Here is a 20,659-nt window from a genome sequence, read left to right as displayed (position 1 = left end):
ACTTGTCCTTCGCGTAATCCAAACCTGTTTGAGTTTATTTTTTCTGTTGAGCAAAATAGAAGATATATTGAAAAATGTTGTTAGCTGGCCACTCGTTGAGTAATTGTTTTTTTTCTATGGAGATGAATGGTACCAAATAAAGATGCTCTAGCAAAATATGCTAGAAGCTATGATCTTTAGCCTCCTTGGTAGAGCAACCGACTCCCATGTGGAAAGTCAGAGCGGGTTATGTGGTGCGATGTTTAATTGGTGCCGTGACCCAAATGGGAGTGAGGTTTAGGTGGGTCAGTGTAGCAGAGGCCAGCTAGTCAAGTTCTATACAGGTAAACCTCACTCTTTTGACCTCTAAAAAAGCAACCGACTCCCATGCGTAAAGTCGCTGGTTCGATCCCAGCTCAGAGCGAGTTAGGTTTTGTAGCACCATTGGGGTTACATTGGTGCCGTGACCCTGGCTGGGAGTTAGGTTTGGGGTGGTGAGTGTAGCAGAGGCTAGCTAATTAATTGCTATGGAGGTACATCTCACTCTTCTGACCTCTAAAAATAGGTACTTTAGCTACAGATGCTAGAGGCCATGGTGTTTAGCCTTCTTGGTAGAGCAACCGACTACCATGCGGAAAGTCACTGGTTTGATTCCAGCGGGTTGGGTGGTGTTGGACCAGCAGGGTTACACAAGCAGCATTTTGCAAAATATCTTCTTTTTTTATGTGTTCTGCTGAAAAATACTCTTCAATACGGCTTAAGAGAGTAAATAGTAAGGTAATTTTCACTTTTTTCGGCTGAACTATCCATTTAAATTGACAGTAAATCAGTTTGACTCTGCTCTCAGTTTAGCATTTACACTTGAATTAAATATTCTTTATGGCAAAAAAAAAAAAAAAAAGATGTTGGCCAGTGTGATTCATCAACTAATATTTGTCCATTATGGGATTGACATTATCAGCTAATATGTCTGCTTGGCCCATACATGTGTTTTATTGACACATTTGTTATTCTGACAGTTTTGTTAACAGATTGGTAAACATAGTTTCAGTTTTTTTATTATTTTATTTTTGACTTCAATTTTTTTGATAGAGATGCTAGAGTGGTGCTAAAGAAATTTCTCCAAAATATTGGTCCATATTGACATTACAGAATCACAGTATTTTAATTGTTTATCTGCTAAATACATGTTGTGAATCTCTTGATGCTCTTTTGGACTTACATGTGAAAGACATTTTAGCTTAGTAAACGAACTCCTTTTGATCTTAAAGAAGCCAGTTTGAGACTTGTTTATTGATGCTTTTCCCACAAAAAAAGTAGCCTTCACAAGATGGAACACTGCTTAAAGGATAGACTCCAACAATACTTGGTAGATTGTGGCATTTAAACAATGATTAATTAGACTTAAAGGAATAGTTGGCCCAATAATGACAACTCAACACAACACAAGTCATTTGCAGCTTTCACTTGGTTAAAACCTGTTTGAGTTTCTACTCTTCAACAAAAGAAAAACTGATAGAAGTTTAGAACCATCTGAGTGTGAGTAAATGGTGTGGACATTTTTATTTTGGAGTGAACTATCTCTTTAAGAGACCAAAAAAACTAAACAAAACAATCTCTCATACCATGACACCACCACCACTAGCCTGAGCTGTTGATTCAAAGCCTGATGTTTACCCCAAATTCTGACCCTACCATTCAAACATCACTGCCAAAATTAAGATTCTTCAGATCCACTCTCCAGTTTTTCAATTTTAGTGAGTCTGTTTAAATAGTTGCATCAGTTTCCTGTAGCTGAGACTCTGGCACCAGTGTGATTCTTCCAGTGTGCTGCTGTAGCTCATCTGCTAAGGTAGAACAAGTTGTGTGTTCAGAGATGCTCTTCTAGTTTAAATGTGATGTAAAGTTACTGTAGTCTTCCTGTAAAATAGACTATAGATTTAATAAAAAGACAGTCTGGCCATTCTCCACTGACCTCTGACATCAGCATTTTTTAAAGCCACAGAACCATAAATAAAATCTAAATTTACAATAAAACAACTGTATCTGTAAACTGTGGTTGCCACAGCTTGTAAGCTGTGTTGTAAATAAAATATTTTGCTGTAAACTACGGTATTTCATAATTTTTTTTAGCATTATACACCAATGTTATCATAGGCCCACCTTTGTAGGTGTATATAAAGTGTCCAGTGGCATTCATCAAACACTATCACTATCAATATCACCATCAACACATTAAATTAAAGTAATACATTCATTCATTTCCTTTTCGGCTTAGTCCCTTCATTAATCTGGGGTCGCCACAGTGGAATGAACCGCCAACTTATCCAGCATATGTTTTACGCAGCGGATGCCCTTCCACCTGCAACCCATCGCTGGGAAACATCCTTACACTCTCTTTCACTCACATACACTATACGGACAATTCTAGCGTACCCAATTCACCTGTACTGCATGTTTTTGGACTTGTGGGGGAAATGTAAACACCTGGAGAAAACCTACGTGAACACGGGTAGAACATGCAAACTCCACACAGAAAAATGAACTGACCCAGCTGGGGCTCGAACCAGAAAAGGCAAATGTGCTGCGCCACTGTGCTGCCCTAAAGTATACAATAAACATTATTTTTCATGATTACTGAACTCTAATGTAAATAACTGATTAGAAACAAAACTAAAAACAACCATGGTAATGCCAACAACAAAAAAAGCATACAATGTGAAATGAGAAAGTTCATTTACAGTTATTCGCCATTTGTATATTAGGTAAACTTACTGTTAACCAGGTTATAGATTTTTTACATTAGCATTTTTACAGTGTAGAGAAGGTAATGCATACAAATTCCCAGTAGATCAGTAGTTTCTGAAATACCTGGACCAGCCCATATGGCACCAACAACTACATAAGGTCTTTTGAATCATGTTTCCTCTCCATTCTGATGCTCTGTTTGAACTTGAGCAGATCATTTTGAGCATGTCTAAATGCACTGAGTTACTGTCATGTGATTTTATGTGTGTATGCAGTTATATGCATAGACAAAGTCCCTATGCTCAGGCAATATAGATTCCAAGCAGATCCAGATTGCTGGGTAGTAAAATGAGGGTCCAGCCTCCAGCCCAGGGGCCTCTGCCAGCGTCACTGTGCCAGCTGAACTGCTGTAGCCAGCAGCGGCAGAAGAGAAACAGAGTCAAGGGCAAGAAATCTGTTCACGATGATGGGTGTAAACAGCCGTGAGCGACGCCAGCCTCCAACCAACTCTGATTCTACACCAGCGATTCCCAGTTCGCAGTCCAGTGGTAGATGCTTGAAGACAAGTGTAGCCGAATTAGCATGCTGCCTGTATGGGAGACATCAGGACAAAGTCATACTGCTTTGCTTCTCTAGAAACCTATGCAAAGAGAAAGCCGCAGGAAACCTCATCAATCATCACACTGTACCTTTCCCAACATACACACCTTCATCTGTCTGTCTGAAAGACCCTAATGGCACAATAGTGATGTGAAGTGGGTCAGTTACTTCAACTGGGCCACAGGCCTGGAAGACGCGCATATGGTGGCCATACTGTGCTCATATGGCAGCTTTAGCTCAGGGTAATTGTCTTAGTGTGATGTGACTATAGATTTTGGCTTTCAAAAGCTAGAAGTTCCTAGTGAGACATTTTAAAGCCTCTGGTGAATCTCTGACACTTTTATTAGAGTGACTATATCAGTTCTGACACTAGGGGGCGCTGGTTGGCTTTGAATCGCATGAATTATATGCAGTGTGGGTTCCTAGCTAAACGATCACATTTAAGGACAAAGTGCATGTTTTGCCTTGTCATGTGCTTAAGTGTTTGATGACAGCTTTGTGAGGGCCGTTTGCAAGAGACTCAATGAGACTTAAATTGATTTAAGACCAATTCTCCAAGCTGCTTTACATGTCGACTCGTTCATGCACCTTATGAACAGGAAAAGGATGGATTTTCTGTCATACCTTTGAACCAATAACCCTAAAAGGTGCTAAGCTAGGGAATCAACGGACGGATGATGCATCAAAAAAGTGTTCAGGTAAACTGAATGTGCTTCACGACATGGTGACATCAAAATTATCTCATACTATTCTGGTCAAGTACATTATGTATGTTGTTTAATGTGACATATTGTACCACCTCATATTAAAATAGGTTATGAGTTAGAACAAGGGCGTAAAAACTCGATCATGGAGGGCCGGTGTCATGCAACGTTTAGTTCCAACCCCAATTAGACACACCTGAACCAGCTTATCAAGCACTTTCTAGGTACTATTCTAGAAACGTTCAGCCAGGTATGTAGAAGGAAGTTGGAACTATGTACTGTAGGACACCGGACCTCCAGAACCGAGTTTGGACATCCTTGAGTTAGAACAAGTAAATAATAATGTAATATTGAGATAAATGCACAGACATTTGATTTCTTTAATTAGATATTTTGGTAGTTATCAGATAGTTTGCATTCTCTCTCTCTCTCTCTCTCTCTCTCTCTCTCTCTCTCTCTCTCTCTCTCTCTCTCTCTCTCTCTTTCTTTCTCTACAAACACACACACACACACACACACGTATATTCATATTTAGACCGGAAAAAATCAGTATTTTAAATTATGAGCGAAATTCCATATAATATGAAAGTTTTAAGTTTAAACCAGTTTATAAGTAAATTTAAATAATTAATAAACAGTTAAATAATTTTCAAAACCTTAAAAAATAAAAACATATTAACTTGAGAGTTTGATGAATGTAAAGTATATATTCAATATTTCGTGCTTTACTGCTCAAAAATAAGGTCTTTTGGCTGAACACAGCTAAATTAAGGCATTTAATGTTGTAGACTAATTTTTTGCTCCTTTTTTGCCCCTATTATTGAAATGATATAAACATTATGCCAGATTAAGATACATTTCCTTGTAAATGAACTTAGTTAATAAATGCAATATACTAAGACTGGACTGCACAATATATTGTTTTAGCATCGATATCGCAATGTGATCATTTGCAGTAGTCAGGTGACAGAATATGCAATGTTGGTTTTGTATCATAATTTATCATTTGCACGTGTTTTTGATGTCTGTGATTTTGTATAATTGTCTTAAAAAGCAATCAGGTATAAGAAATTGTGCCATTTGTGACCTAACTATGATTATTTTATTGAATTATTTATATTTTTATCATTCAGTTATTGTACTTAAAAAATGTAGACTCAGGAAAAAATAAAAAATAAAACCCTTTATTTTATCTCATTCTTAATTGTATTTATTGATTATTATGCATGAAAATACTCACAACACATGCAAATACTGAAATGCACTGCACATAGCACAGACCACAAAAAAAATAAATAAATAAATAAAATAAAAGTGTCGGGAAAGACCCTATAAAGTTTATAGATTGCTTATAAGATTTTATGGAGATGCAAATAGTAAACATTAAATCATCAGTCTCTGAATAAAAACATGCATGAGATTACTCCCAATACATGCAAATACAGAAACGCACTACAAGTAGCAAAAACAACAACAAAAATGTGTCGGGGGGCCCAAAAAAATTGTAAAGATTGTTTATTAGATTTTATGGAGATGCACTCCCACTGCAGAATCATCCCAATCCATCTAACTTTATAAATTCTTTCCCAATAGAGATATTAAGTCATATGGTGAAATTGTATTCGTATCACAATATATATTGCAAAATAAAAAAAAAATCAGTATTTATATATAAAATATTCAATATAATCAGTATTTCATCCTTTACTGCTCAAAAATAAAATATTTTGGGTGAACACAGATAAATTAATGCATTTAATGTAGACTTACAGTTGAAGTCAGAATTATTAGCACCCCTGTTTATTTTTTCCCCCCAATTTCTGTTTAACGGAGAGAAGATTTTTTCAACACATTTCTAAAAATAATAGTTTTAATAACTCATTTCTAAAAACTGATTTATTTTATCTTTGCCATGATGACAGTAAATAATATTTACTAAATATTTTTCAAGACCCTTCTATACAGCTTAAAGTGACATTTAAAGGCTTAACTAGGTTAATTAGGTTAACTAGGCAGGTTAGGGTAATTAGGGAAGTTATTGTATAGTGATGGTTTGTTCTGTGGACTAGTGCAAAAAAAGGGTTTAATAATTTTTCCTTCAAATGGTGTTATAAAAATAAAAAAACAGTTTTTTTTTATTCTTGCCGAAATAAAACAAATAAGACTTTATCCAGAAGAAAAAATATTATCAGACATACTGTGAAAATTTCCTTGCTCTGTTAGACATCATTTATGAAATATTTTAAAAAGAAAAAAAAAATCAAAGGGGGGGCTAATAATTCTGACTTTAACTGTATGTTGTTAAAACATGGTGCACATGGCTAATTTAACAAATGTGGATTCTAGAAATTTGTTTATAATATTTTTACTCTCTTTTTGTTACTGGAATAATATGCACAATGGCAGATGATTACACTTCCTTGTAACTAAACTTGGTTAATAAATGCAATTTACTAAGACAGGGCTGCACATTATATCGCTTTAGCATCGATATCACAATGGGATCACTCGCAATAGTCACAGATATGCAATGTTAATTTTGTATCATAATTTATCATTTGCATGTGTTTTGATGTCTGAGATTTGTATAAGGATTTGTATGAGTAACTGTACTTGAATACTGTTTGGCTCGGGAAATGATAAAACACTTTAACACTTTGTTGTTCTGGATGAAACACAACTCACAACACATGCAAATACAGAAATGCACTGCAAATAGCACAGACCACAACAAAAGTGTGCAGGGGGGTGCATCAAAAACTTTATAGATGGTTTATTAGATTTTATGGAGATGCACTCCCACTGCAGAATTATTACAATCAATCTAACATTATAAATTCTTTCTAAATAGAGATATTAAGTCATATGGTAAAATTTTATTCATATCACAATATATATCGCAAAATAAAAAGAAACAGTAAATTCGCAGTGTAAGATTTTTCCAATGTTCTGCCCTATACTAAGTTTAAAAAAAAGCAAAGACATATTTTGAAATATCTTAATTGTTTACTCCTCATGTACTATGCATAATCATACTCATGAATCTATTTTTAATTTTAGTGTCACTGAAAGAAAATCAAACTGTCCCGGAGACCTTTAAACTCACCTTGAAGACAAATAGCAATGATGTGTTGAATTCCACTAAAACATGTTTTAATTTATTGAGTATTACATCTACATCTCTTCCCTCTTCTCGCCAGGCAGTTCATTTTATATGAAGAGGGAAGCAGATAAAGCCAATGCCTCCAAAGCTCCCTGGCACTCAAAGATATCAAGCACAGCTCCGTATTTGTGCATAAATGTGTCGTTACTATCATGAGCAGTATTTGCATTGTTAATCTGCCTGCGGCCGGCGAGCTGATTGTGTGCTGATGGGAGAGAAAGGTGCATCTTATTGCCCGGGCAGTTTGACGATTTTATTTGAGGTTCAGCTCCCAGTCAATGGGATCGGCCGTAAATTACATTCTGTGTGCAGGAAAATGATGTGACACCCGTAATTTATGTCAAATAACTTTTTGAGGATGTGGAAGTGTGTGTGTGTAATCAGCATGGCTGCTGATACTGGAGATTTAATTGAAACATTTTTCTTTTCCTCAAAGGCTGATGGAATGGCTTCTTGTTGTTTAATGCGCTGTAATGTTTTGTTTTAAATCTAGAGTCGTTACCTGGACACGAGAAGGTCAAAGATTTCCAGATCCAGAAATCAAAGCAGCTTTTCCAGTGGATCCTGTATTCTGGAGATAGATGGGAGGTTAGTTTTAACAAATGGTCTAAACATTATGTAAATCTAGTTTTTGTGGGCAGTTTGTTTCTTAATTGTTTCATTAATAATCTATCAATTGTATTATATATTACAATTTATTAGCGCTGGGCAAAGATTAATCACATCAAAATAAAAGTTTTTTTTGACACAAGATATAAGTGTGTTTTATATACATATTTATTAGGTACAGATAAAATCTGAAAGGGGGGCTAATAATTGATTTTTTTATTTTTTAAATATTTACTAAATGATATTTAACAGAGCAAAGAAATTTTCACAGTATGTTTGATAATATTTTCTTTTGAATAAATTCTTATTTGTTTTATTTTGGCAAAAATAAAAGCAGTTTTTATTTTTTTTTAACTATTTTAAGCTCAAATTATTAGCTTTAAGCTATATTTTCTACAGATCAAACCATCCTTACACAATAACTTGCCAAATTACCCCATCCTGCCTAGTTAACCTAATTAACCTAGTGAAGCCTTTTAATGTCACTTTAAGCTGCATAGAAGTGTCGTGAAAAATATCTAGTAAAATATCATTTACTATCATCATGGCACAGATATAATAAATCAGTTATTAGAAACAAGCTATTAAAACTATTATGTGTAGAAATGTGTTTAAAAAATCTTCTCTCAGTTAAAAATTGGAGGAAAAATAAACGGGGGCTAATAATTCAGCGGGTGCGCATTTGGTGTGTGATAGTTTAAACTGTCATGTGCGCATAATTTGTTTTACATTTATTTACACCTTGACCGATTTTTGTATGACATGGCCATTTAAAATACAATGTTCCTAAACCAGATGGTTTTTCAAGTTACTTTTAAAAAGAATGTTACTTCAGTCATGTTGTTGTAATGTTTTGAGAAAACTAGTAACACAATAAAAAAAAATCGAAATCTTGAATCGGTCAAACTTTATAAAAAAACCTAGATTTTTTTTTTTTTTGCCAGATCGCCCAGCCCTAATATATATATATATATATATATATATATATATATATATATATATATATATATATATATATATATATATATATATTTATATATATATATATATATATATATATATATATATTTTTTTTTTTATTATTAATTTAAAAATAATTACATTTTAAATATAATAAACCAATTGCAACGAACCATTTAAGTTCAAAAACTAATCCTAATGAGTACTGTGAACTTAATCCATTTGAGTAAATAAAGCAATTTGAGCACAGTAAAACTAAATAAATGAACTCAAACCAACTGAGCATTGTAAAACCCAGTAAAATAAGGTAACTAGTGGTTAGCGTGTCGACATATGGTGCTGTAGCACTTCAGGGCGTCCGGAGTTCGAATCCTGACTCTAGGATATTTCCCTTCCCTAAGCCCTCTCTCTCCCCCACTTCGCTTCCTGTCTGAAATACTTTCCTCTCCACTTAAAAAAGGCAAACAGGCCAAAAATAAATCTTAAAAAAAAAGAATCTATTTGAGTACTGTGAACATACTCCCATTTAAGTTGAGAAAATGAGGTACTTAATTAATCTTAGTCTTAGTCATTTAAAGTAGTTTATAGGTAATTCAGTTATAGAATTTTCTGCAACTTTTCTCTTTATCATAAGAAAGTTACACTGATTTTAATTTAGGGGTTGAATGCAGCTTTAAACAAAGCTGTATTGGTTATTCAGTCACATTAGCCACCTGCTAAAATGTTTGAAGTTGCGATGGAAGTAATATTAAGTTTAATGGATTAATGTCCCAATGAACTGGAAGCTGTGATCATTATTTGTTTTCGTAATATGATGCAGTTCTTATAGAAACTGAACTTTAAATAATCAAACAGTGGGCATGGCCTGTTTTTTTCTACCGTGGGCTGAATGGATGTAATAAATAGGGCATTTCATTCAGAAAGATCAGGAGAGGGTTTTTTAGAAGATTTATTACAACCTAACAGACTCCTCCTCCTCATCATTTCTGTTTGTTGTGAAAACTAATAGTTGAACCAGCGTGGTTAAGTATGTTAGCCACGCCCATTCCTTTAAAATCATGTAATCTGAGATTAAAACTGAAAACAAACAGGAAGTGCATTTTCAGATTTCAAATGAAGATTACTAAAGCAAACTATGTTTTTTTCTTAATAACATGCACAGATGAATTGTTCACCACAAACTGGCAATGTGAGCCAACAAAATCGTATGGTTAGTTTAGATTTTTTGGGGACTTTAATCAAAGCACACGGTGGTCAGTACTTGTTTAGAAGATTGAATAGGTGGTACGTTGTTGTAGGCGATACTGTTACACTGGCTTCACGTTAAAATCTTCAACATTAGCTTTATCAAAGAACCTTTTTATTTGCAGAGGAAACAGAGGCAAATATAAAATAGATGTTACCAGGACTAAAGGACTGTATATTGGCAAATGCATAGTCTTTCTTTACTAAATGACATCACCACCTACTGTTTTGGCATGCATACTACATACTATAGCATTTTTTGATTATTTTCATGGATTTGTGTAAATGGTGATCCTTCTCACAAGGCTGTGCCATCTGTACATAAAACGTAACATTTTTTCAAAATATTGTTATCATTTTGTATACATACCTTAAGACTCTTAATGACTATTCATTGTCTAGAGTGTATCATTACATATGTTTATGAATGTATAGTAACTCATCTGAAGGTCAAAAAGCTCTATAGATGCTGGTGCTTACATTTGCATACTGGCCCTGAACCATTGAGATTTCAAAACAGTTATAATGCAATAAAGCCTAGTTTACTGTAGTGGTGTAACTTTTGCGAGTTTAAACCAGCGGTCAACTACTGGTTCAAAACAAAAGACTTGAATTCTTTGTAAACTTGTGAGTACTTTGTGGGTGAGTACTTTGAAAGGCTTTGTCACTACCTTTAACTATATGCCAGGACTTTCATTTATATAACTGGCATACATATTGTTAAGATTTTTTAAAGAGCTTTTTTTTTTTTTGTAGATTTGGCTTACTCATTTTTAATGTCTTTGGTTTTCTAGATTTTGAAGAAGTGCTGGTTCTTGAAGTATTTTTATTACCATAAAAAAATCTTAGTTTTAAGTGCTTTGAAATGTGGATTTTGTTTTTTATCCGATGTTTGATGTAATCTCAATTCAAAAATGAAGAGAGGGTGGAACATAGAGTAGCTCTTCCTCTTTAAAGAACAGCCAATAGCATTTCGTTTTTTATCGTAGCTCTGCCTGTGACAGTCATTGAGCTCGAACACATCAAATGGAAATGAGAAATGTCTTTAAAGGGTTGGGGCATGTCAGATACTAGAGAGCATTTGATTGGTCAAAATTTAATGATAAACTTTTTTGATTTAGTGGCTTATTCGCATGAATTTGTATGACCTCATTCGTACAGTTCGATTTGCTTATCCCCCAATGATGATTAAATTTAGGGGCAGGGTTGGGCGCCACTCCTCCTTTTTACATTAGAATGTTTTTATATGACTGAATTCGTACAATTTAATCACTAAACTGACAAAACTTAAAATAGTTATGTTTCCTTATGAAATCAGGCTGGATAAACTAAATGTATGAGGTGAACTAAAAAAATAATTAACTCATTTAGGCAGAAGTGACAACCTCAAGGTTTGGATGTTTACATCAGTTTCATATTTTCTAAATGGAAATATTGTCTCTGTTTTGTAGCACACTTTTTAATAGATATGCTTAAACCTAACAGACTAAAAATAACATGGAATTTTTAATTTTAATTTCATGGGACCTTTCAGCACTATAGTACATAAACCAAACCTACCAGTCATGAGGAGAATCCCAAATAAAAATCAGACAAAAAGACAAGGGAACAAGACTATGGCTGTGTCCGAAATTGCCCACAACTCAGTAGGCGCTGCATTTGAATTTAAATGTACTTCTCGGCCGTCAGACAAGTGCGTTCTATACAGTATGAATGCGAGTAGTATGAATAACCCTTGAACATACTACATCCGCTTTTTTATCATCATCACGTGGCCTACCCACATCAGTTGCTTTGCTTCACTCCCATTCACGAATTCTCTCACGATGCATCATGGGATAGCGTAGCTTGCATCGGATGCGCACTTCAGAATCTCACTGTAAGTAGTAGGTCATCTGGGTACTTCTCGCGTCCTGTCGACATACTACTCAGCTTGCATACTGTTTTTAGCATACTGCTGTATATAGTATTGAAGTATGCGATTTCGGCCTATGTATGTGAAACGGCTAAAAAAAGGAAAGGGGAACTCTCTGATTGGTAGAATTGTACAGCATCATGGGTAATGTAGTTTTCTACACAAATTGTACTGTTAAACATCATTCTTTAAATTTCTTATGCAAACAGATGGGTTCAGGCAAAAGCAAAGATGATTGATTAACACCCTCAACAGGTCAGGCTTTAAAGGTTTAGCACTTATTAAAAATGTATTTCCCTATACAAAAAATTAATCACATTTTCACACACGAAATGCCATTTCTGCATTGTATTGCTACACTAAAAATGTCACTCTTTAGACTTTCATAAACTCTAAGAGAAGCTGCCAGTTAAACTCTTTAGTAATAAAGTCCTGTAGTATAAAGTTACCCTTATCCATAGAATAGCTTGTGTTATATTTTAGGCGCCCAGTGTGTGTGTGTGTGTGTGTGTGTGTGTGTGTGTGTGTGTGTGATCTTGCATCTGCCCCCCCTCGGGGCTGCTGATGAAATGTGTGAGCACCGGAGATGATAATAATTGTGTCCATAGCTCATTACAGCTCCCAGATGATTTGAAGCCGTCGGCAGAGCACTGTCCTCTAACACCGGCACAGCCGCGCGCCACCGCTGACTTCAGCCGCTGATTGGTGGGATGAAATATTGCTGGAGAAAATTAAAAGGTCCCCGTGTCAAAATAATTCATGACATGCATATCTTCCGGCCTGATGAAATAGCTGATATCTGGATTAGAAGGATAATAAAAGCGATCAGGCTACAGTTAAACTATTTCTGCGGCGGAGGCGTTCATTTTGTCAATGTCAAGTGCGCGGGATCGCAGGGTCAAGTGTGTGTGTGTGTGTGTGTGTTTCAGTGACAGAAAATCTGTGTATGCTGCGGGTCACTCAATATCCCACCTGCGATTTGAATATCTGCTATAATTGTCCTAAAACGTCCCATCAGTGGACCTGCCGGACGCCATTACGGCTCCACAATATGGTGTGACATTCAAATTCCCCCCAAATGACAGGTTATTAGAAGCGGGGAGCAGGCGGCATGTAATTAAGCACCATAACTTTGACCTGTAATGTGAAGTGATGGCAGGATTATAATAGGTGGAATGAAAGCGGCACTATGTTAAAACAATGCAGGGTGGAGAGCGGTTCACTGTGGACTATTTGCTTCTGATTCTCCTTGGGTTTATCTTGATAACGGGCTGTCAAAAAGATGGCCGGATGGCTTTGAGATTTCTGACCGAGGTTACGGGCTGCAATTCACCACAGTTATGATCACTTTGGACGCAGAGCTTGCTTGACGATATATGATTCAATTAAATTTTTAAGGCACACTCGTGTGAGATTTAATTCTCCTACAAGGATGAAAAGACTTGCCGCGACAACCTTTTACTGTGGTGTGGTAATGATCGTCCTGTCTATTGTGTGCACACTGTTGACTTTTTTAGGGGAGAAATTGTGTAAAGATGTGTAGTGTAAATCAGCTTTAAAGAGAGCGATATAAATCTTTTTATAGTGAGATTTTATGTGCGCCGCATTCGCAGGCAAGTCAAACGCTGTGGTAAAAAGGAAACCGTTCGGTTGAGAACTGACTAAAGTAGCAATAAAGGTTGTGGTCTATTGCTTCAATAGAATTGTGTCAGTAAATCTGCTTCTACATCCGTTTTGCTAGTTTGGTTTTCATGTTTAAAATCTATATTTTACGATTGATCTCTCAGGATGGGTTTTCAACAGTCAAAACAGCCATAGAATGGAAATCTGTATATATCTAGGAAAATGCGAGAACAATGCCATTGGTTCCTGTTTCTTGTGTAAATCCTGCGAGTAGAAAAACACGGTGAAAAAACAGACCAGTTGGGCCAAACATTTGCATTTGAGCATTTGATTGGCCACCAAGTTTCTTTATGAGATTACAACAATGATAATTTTTTCTCCCTTGTGTTATACTCACTATATATTTAAGGTCTCTTATTTTGATAACGAGACAGGCTTTAAGGAAGAATAAGTAGTTTTGCGAAGTAGGCAGCCATGCATGACTACAGAGTCTCATCTGTTCGCTAAAGTAGCATTAAAGGTTGTGGACTATTGCTTCTAAAGGAGTGTGTCAGCAAATCTGCTTCTACATATCTTTTGCCAGTTTGGTTTTGATGTTTAAAATATTTTACGATTGGTCAATCAGTATTGGGTTTTCAACAATCAAAACATGCGTCATATTATAGGTACCATAGAATGTAAATCTGGATATACCTAAGCATAGATGAGTAATAAGTGGTCAGTACATGGAAAGCCTTTGTTTTGTTAAAAATTTTCAGTGAAAAACAAATCATTTGGAACAAAACATTGGATTGGCCACAAAGTTTCATAATGAGATTTAATTATTTTAGTATTCACCCTTATTTTTTAATCTAAGCTTGTATTCTACTTACTATGTTTGTGGGACTCTTATTTTGAAAATAGTACAGGCTTTAAGGAAGAGTAAGCAGCTATGTGAAGCAGGCAGCCATTCATGACCATAGAGTTTCACTGTGGCTGTTTCTCAATTCCAAGAACGCAGAGAACGGACTTGTGTTCTTCTGGAGACTGGTCTTGCCAGGTGTCCTCAGAAGAACGAACTCAGGAGACCGTGAGGGCAGAGAATGCGTCCTTTGAGAAATGTGATGCTGCGTTCTTCCTGATGGTCACGTGACCTTCATGCGTTTTAAATGGAAATTATTTAAACATTTCAGCCTTCATACAACGATTTGTTGTTTTTCCCCTTTTCAAAATATATATTTTGCATAAAAACATTATAAATCTATGTTGCACAATATGAATAAAACAGATTTTAATACGAATTTCAGCAAACAAACACCCTTAATGTGTTTATTCCTTTATTAAGATGTTCATGGTAATGTTTACTTTCACCGTTTCATTTAGGGAAACTCCCGATGTAAGTAAGTAATATCTCCAAACTTTAATAATAAATCTAAATAAAATGCAGCGCTTCCCACCTCCAGTCGCAATGACTTCTGGGACTTCCAGAGTGAGTTCGGTGCTCAAGTCTGCATCAGTGCGTCCTCGATATCAAGAACACATCCGGGAAGTTTCACGCGTCCTCCGTACTTGCGGTCTTGAGTATTGGAACTGAACTTGGGCAGCTGATGATGACGTTGCACGAGAACATGAGGACGCAAGACCGCTGAAGAACGCATATTGAGAAACAGCCTGTGTTCTGTTCACAGTGGCTGCGTCCGAAACCGCATACTTCCATACTATGTAGTACGCTAAAATTAGTATGCGAGCCGCGTAGTATGTCCGAATTCATAGAATTCGAAAAACAGTATGCGAGAAGTACCTGTATGACTTACTACTTCTGGCGAGATTCTAGAGTGCGCATCCCATGGATGCTGTGCTATCCCATGATGCCCCGCGAGCGAATTCATGAATAGGAGTAAAGCAACGCAATTTACGCAGGCAGGTCACTTTTGTACTTTTGCAACGGCAGAGTAGTACGTTAAAATTCAAATGCAGTACCTACTGAGTAGTAGGTGGTTTCGGACGCAGCCAGTGTGTCAGAAGGCAAAATGTGGCATATACAGATTATAAATTTACTTAGCACAATCCCATTCAAAAAAGAGAGACATAAGATATTTTAATCGTATGTGTAGGTTTAAAGCGACGCAGTGGCGCAGTAGGTAGTGCTGTCGCCTCACAGCAACAACGTCGCTGGTTCGAGCCTCGGCTGGGTCAGTTGGCGTTTCTGTGTTGAGTTTGTATCTTCTCCCTGCGTTCGCGTGGGTTTCCTCCGGGTGCTCCGGTTTCCCCCACTGTACAAAGACATGCGGTACAGGTGAATTGGGTAGGCTAAATTGTCCTTAGTGTACATGTGAATGAGTGTGTATGGGTGTTTGCCAGGGATGGGTTGTGATAGGAAGGGTATCCGCTGCATAAAACATATGCTGGATGAGTTGGCGGTTCGTTCTGCTGTGGCGATTACAGATAAATATAGGGACTAAGCTGAAAAGAAAATGAATGAATGAATGAATGAATGTTTAACACAGTGGTCCTCAACCCCCGGGCCACACAAGAAATCATTAACTATTTTTGTTTTATTTATTATCTGTGTCTTTTATTTTGAAAAATCTTTTATTTTGAAAAAGTTATGTATTTTCCCATTTACATCTCGGTCATTTGAGTGCCCAAATTTAACCCACAAGCAGCAAAATGAGTGAGAAATAAAAGTCTTTGAAAAGTTTCTTTGCTAAAGGGAATAGGCCCAGTGAAGGACCTGCGAACTGACAAGGAATGGATCCGCAACCCATTCGTCAACAAATCAAATGGATCCTGCATGGCTGTGCAAGAAGATCAGTTGCTGAAGATCGCGAATGACGGCAGCCTTTTAGGGGCTGTTCGCATATCACGTCTTTTCTAGAGTTCTAGAGTATCAGCTTCAGCTTGTATGGAATAAGCACATTTCGGCAGACTAATTGTCTCAAACAAACACAAAACATCCAAACACTGCAGTGCTTTCTAATTTTCTCCATAAATAAAACTTGTATCAGACTGCGAGCAATGTGTTGTCAGCTTGTCATCCTCTGAGAAAACCTCCTCGCTTAGCAACCTGTGAACCAACGCTCATTTTGAATAAGTAGTTTCATCTAGTTTGAAGGCATTTACCCCTACGATGTCTTGAGGGTGAGGAACTGATAGGATAATCTTTATTTTTGGGTGAACCGTTTCTTTAAATTGGGAAATCATACTTTAAAACCCGATCATTGACAGGTTTACATTAGCCTGTGCAGTCAGCCATTGCCCAAAGACGAATTTAAATAGCGAGAGAAAACAATGTGTGATTTTTCAAGCATATCTCTTATGTGCCATCAGAACAGGCTCACGCTGGCTTGGTTTCCGGCCTCGTCCTTTTTGAAGAGCAACTGGACGTTTTGATGAGCAATAGAACCCATCTGCTCCTTAAATTCCTCCAACTGGTGTGTGAATATGACGTCGACTATATGTTCAGCGAGAACCCTCGTCCTTCTGTTACCTGGACTTCGCTCTGGGAAAGCATCGCAGTGTTGGCTGCCCGTTTGGCCGCATCCGTCTTGGAGAAGGAATTCGTACCTTCAACGCGTCTGCCCGACCCCACAACTGTCCCTTGCGAAGGCGAGCTGGATGCGCGAGTGTGTTAATTCCACACGCTAAAGGCTCGTCTATTGTGTGATAGTAGGAAGACTGCTGAACAGAAGGTCCGCTGTCTCTCCACACCCTCACCCCCTTTCATAACGATGGCAGATGGCTCTCGATGAATCCTTCATAATCATGTCAGGACGGCTCCTCCAATCCCAATTCATCTCTTTAAACACATTTCAGCAGACAGAGAATTACACAAAAGATAAAAGCGGCCACCGGACGACAAAGGCAAACAAACATCCGCTTGGCGAGCAAGTGTTCCTATTCCATAATACCTTTTAATCAAACACAGTCTTAGCGGCTGTACATGCAGAACGTGCTTTTTCTCTCCACTGCACTTCTTCTCCAATGTTTTGCTAGGTAAACATGCCCTTGATCGACTGGCTTGGGTCTTTGGGATGTAATTCGCTATTCTAAAAAGCTTTCAAGTTCAAAGAAGACTAAAAACTTTTTAAAACGCGCATCTCTAAATGAATTATTTCATGCATCTTTTCATTTTTTATTCGGTTTTATCTGTTATAATGCCTCTCACATTATTGATTGCTAAAATGCACTTAGAAGGATACAGTGCTCAGCATAATTGAATATACTCCGTTTTGAAAATGTATATTTTTATAAATTTTTCAGTGAATATAGGCAATGTATTTTGGTGCATTTAAACAAAACAGATTTATTAAGCAGATATATTTAATAAAATATATTTTAGTCACCCTACATATTGGAAAATAAAAGATAACACAATTAAATTCAAGCTAAATATTGCAAAATAAAAAATTACAACCTACAAAATTTCAAACAAATTCTTCTATTTTTTTGCTTTCTTGATTTTTCCTCTTTTTAAAATTTGTATTTAATAATTTTCTATAACAAATAAATGTGGGTGCACTAATTTTTGAAACGTTATTTTAAGTTTTGTTAGATAAGCTCCAGATTTGGCTTCAGTACTGACTAATCTAATGAATATGCACAAATATAATATTGTATAGCTTCCAATTTAAAATATGGAAAAATAAATAATAAATCTAAATAAAATAAAAAATAAATCTAAAAAATAGATTTGTACGCATTTTTATATGTTGAGCCCTGTAGCTATAAAGATTTACATTACAGACTAGCAGATGACATCATAAAGCATCAGCCAATCAAAATCATCATATTAATTGCTTAATAAATATAACGTTATACATGAAATGGACTTTGGAATAGAAAAATCTATTTTATTTTGATTTAAACTGTTTATGTAATAGTAAGAATAACTATAAGCATTTACAACAAGCCTTACAAATACAACAAGCCTTATTATAAATTAACATTTAAAAAAAACAGGTCTTTTATTTTTTTATTGTAGTTTTGTTGGTATACAGAATACAATAAAGAATGTTACTTTTATTTTAGAATATTTTATTGTTTTATCAGTAATTAATATTGAGACATTTCATTTATACAGTTAATATTTCCTGTGTTCTTTGAATTTCTGTTTACCTCAGCTGCTTGTTTTGCTTATTCGAAAGGATTTGTTTTGTACACTCCGTACTAGGTTTAATCCATCTCTCTCTGCTTGAAGGAATAAAAAGAGACATATGAACACACTAAATTAATCTGAAAACCAGTGTCATGCTTATACAGTAATAATCCCATCAGTGACAGGTTCATGTTGGCAAGGGCAGGCAGTTGTTACTCAGAATCAAATTCGAATGTGAAAACAATGTGATTTGTGAGCATATTTTATATGCGACATCAGAACAGAATTCATTTTTGTCGCACCGACCTGCATTTAGCACTGTCAAAAAAGGATCTTTGATGGTTGTTCAAACTACTTATAGCTGAAATAATAATTACTAGCCCCCCTGTTTATTTATTTTTTTTCTTTTTTAAATATTTCCCAAATTATGGGAAGACAAGGAAATTTTCACAGTAAGTCTATTTTTTCTTCTATGTCTATTTTTTCTTCTGGAGAAAGTCTTATTTGTTTTATTTAGGCTAGAATAAAAGCAGTTTTTAATTTTTTTAAAACAATTTTAAGGTCAAAATTATTAGCCCCTTTAAGCTATATATTTTTTCAATAGTCCACAGAACAAACCATCCTTATACAATAACTGGTCTAATTACTATTACCTGCCAAGTTAACCTACTGTAACTAACCTAGTTAAGCCTTTAAATTTCACTTTAAGCTGTATAGAAGTGTCCTGAAAAATATATAGTCAAATATTATTTACTGTCATCATGGGAAAGATAAAAGAAATCAGTTATTAGAGATAAGTTATCAAAACTATTATGTGTAGAAATGTGTTAAAAAATCTTGATCTTGACATCACGATGCTGAGCCGGCATTGCAATCGTCCGTCCCGCCCCTGTTGCAGCAGCAACTCGCTTGCAAAAAATACATACTCAGGCTCCGTTTACACTAATATGTGTTGGTTTTAAAATGGCATTTTAGAACGAAATGATCCACGTCCACACTGGCATTTCATCTAGCATATCTGAAAATCCCTCCTTCCACACTATACCGCTGAAAACACACATGATCACGTGACCACCACAAACACAAATACACACATTCTGCCACGCTGCAGTGTATCTGCGCATCTGAGCTCCAGCAGTCAGTCACAGCGTCAGTACACTGCTTCAATCTTTCACTTTCATGCTTGTACTTAGTAATTTTAGCAAAAACCTCAGATACTGTTAGTTGGTTCTTGTTGGTTGTGCACCTTTTTTACCAATTTAAATTTGTCCACAACATTATAATGACACAGATCACTTTACCTATTCATGCCGGAGTCCTACTGAAAAAAGTGATTGATGGTAATTTGTGTGTAACTTATCTGTATTTATTTATGATTTGGTTATGGGTAAAGCAAAGGCCATGCGGGTCAAGTAGATGGTCGATTATGATGCCATCGTCCATCGCGATGTTTCACATTAGACATCATACGATGCCAAATTGGTCGACATCGCCCAACCCTAGCTATCAAACAATATTTTTCTGTTTACAAAGCTTTAGCCACAGTTTTCATTAAATGCCACTTTAAATTATTTTTAAATGATTCTGATTGGCTATCAATGTTTTTATCATTCGTCATCAGAAAAATGCAATGTAACACTATAGTTTAAAACCAATTCCTACTAACTTCTAATTTATTACCTACCTATTACCTTAAGATATTGGCTGTTGATTGATACTTATAACGTATGGTCCTATATCCCTAATCCTGCCCAATACCTAAACCCTACTACTATCTTACTATTAATAAGCAGCAAATTAGTAGTTTATTGAGCTAAAAGTGTTAGATAATGGTTTGTTAATAACGATAAATGCACCTTAACCTAAATTGTGACCAAAAAAGTTTTAAAAATAGTTTCTACATTTTGTTTTTCTATGCTGCGTTCATTATAATAGTATATGGTGTGGTATATGCACAGCTGTTTCTTCTCATACAGACAAACCTCCAGTGAACGGTTAATGTGGCCTTTTTTAATTTTATATGGTTTCTTTTACAG

The 20,659-nt window shown here is 35.9% G+C and overlaps 1 long non-coding RNA gene across 1 annotated transcript; it reads right to left on the bottom strand.

Annotated features, from left to right (window-relative positions):
- Positions 1-1,051: 1,051 nt before the first annotated feature.
- Positions 1,052-17,247, bottom strand: LOC141380708 (uncharacterized). Its single transcript, XR_012399405.1, has 3 exons — positions 17,016-17,247; positions 7,697-7,765; positions 1,052-3,367 (listed from the first exon to the last, which is right to left on the bottom strand). It is a non-coding gene; the product is annotated as an uncharacterized lncRNA (long non-coding RNA).
- Between the last annotated feature and the right edge of the window lie 3,412 nt (positions 17,248-20,659).

This window comes from Danio rerio, chromosome 24 (genome assembly GCF_049306965.1).
Source record: "Danio rerio strain Tuebingen ecotype United States chromosome 24, GRCz12tu, whole genome shotgun sequence".
NCBI lineage: Eukaryota > Metazoa > Chordata > Actinopteri > Cypriniformes > Danionidae > Danio > Danio rerio.
Note: the sequence above shows the minus strand (reverse complement) of the source record. Positions and strands in the feature narration are given on the sequence as shown.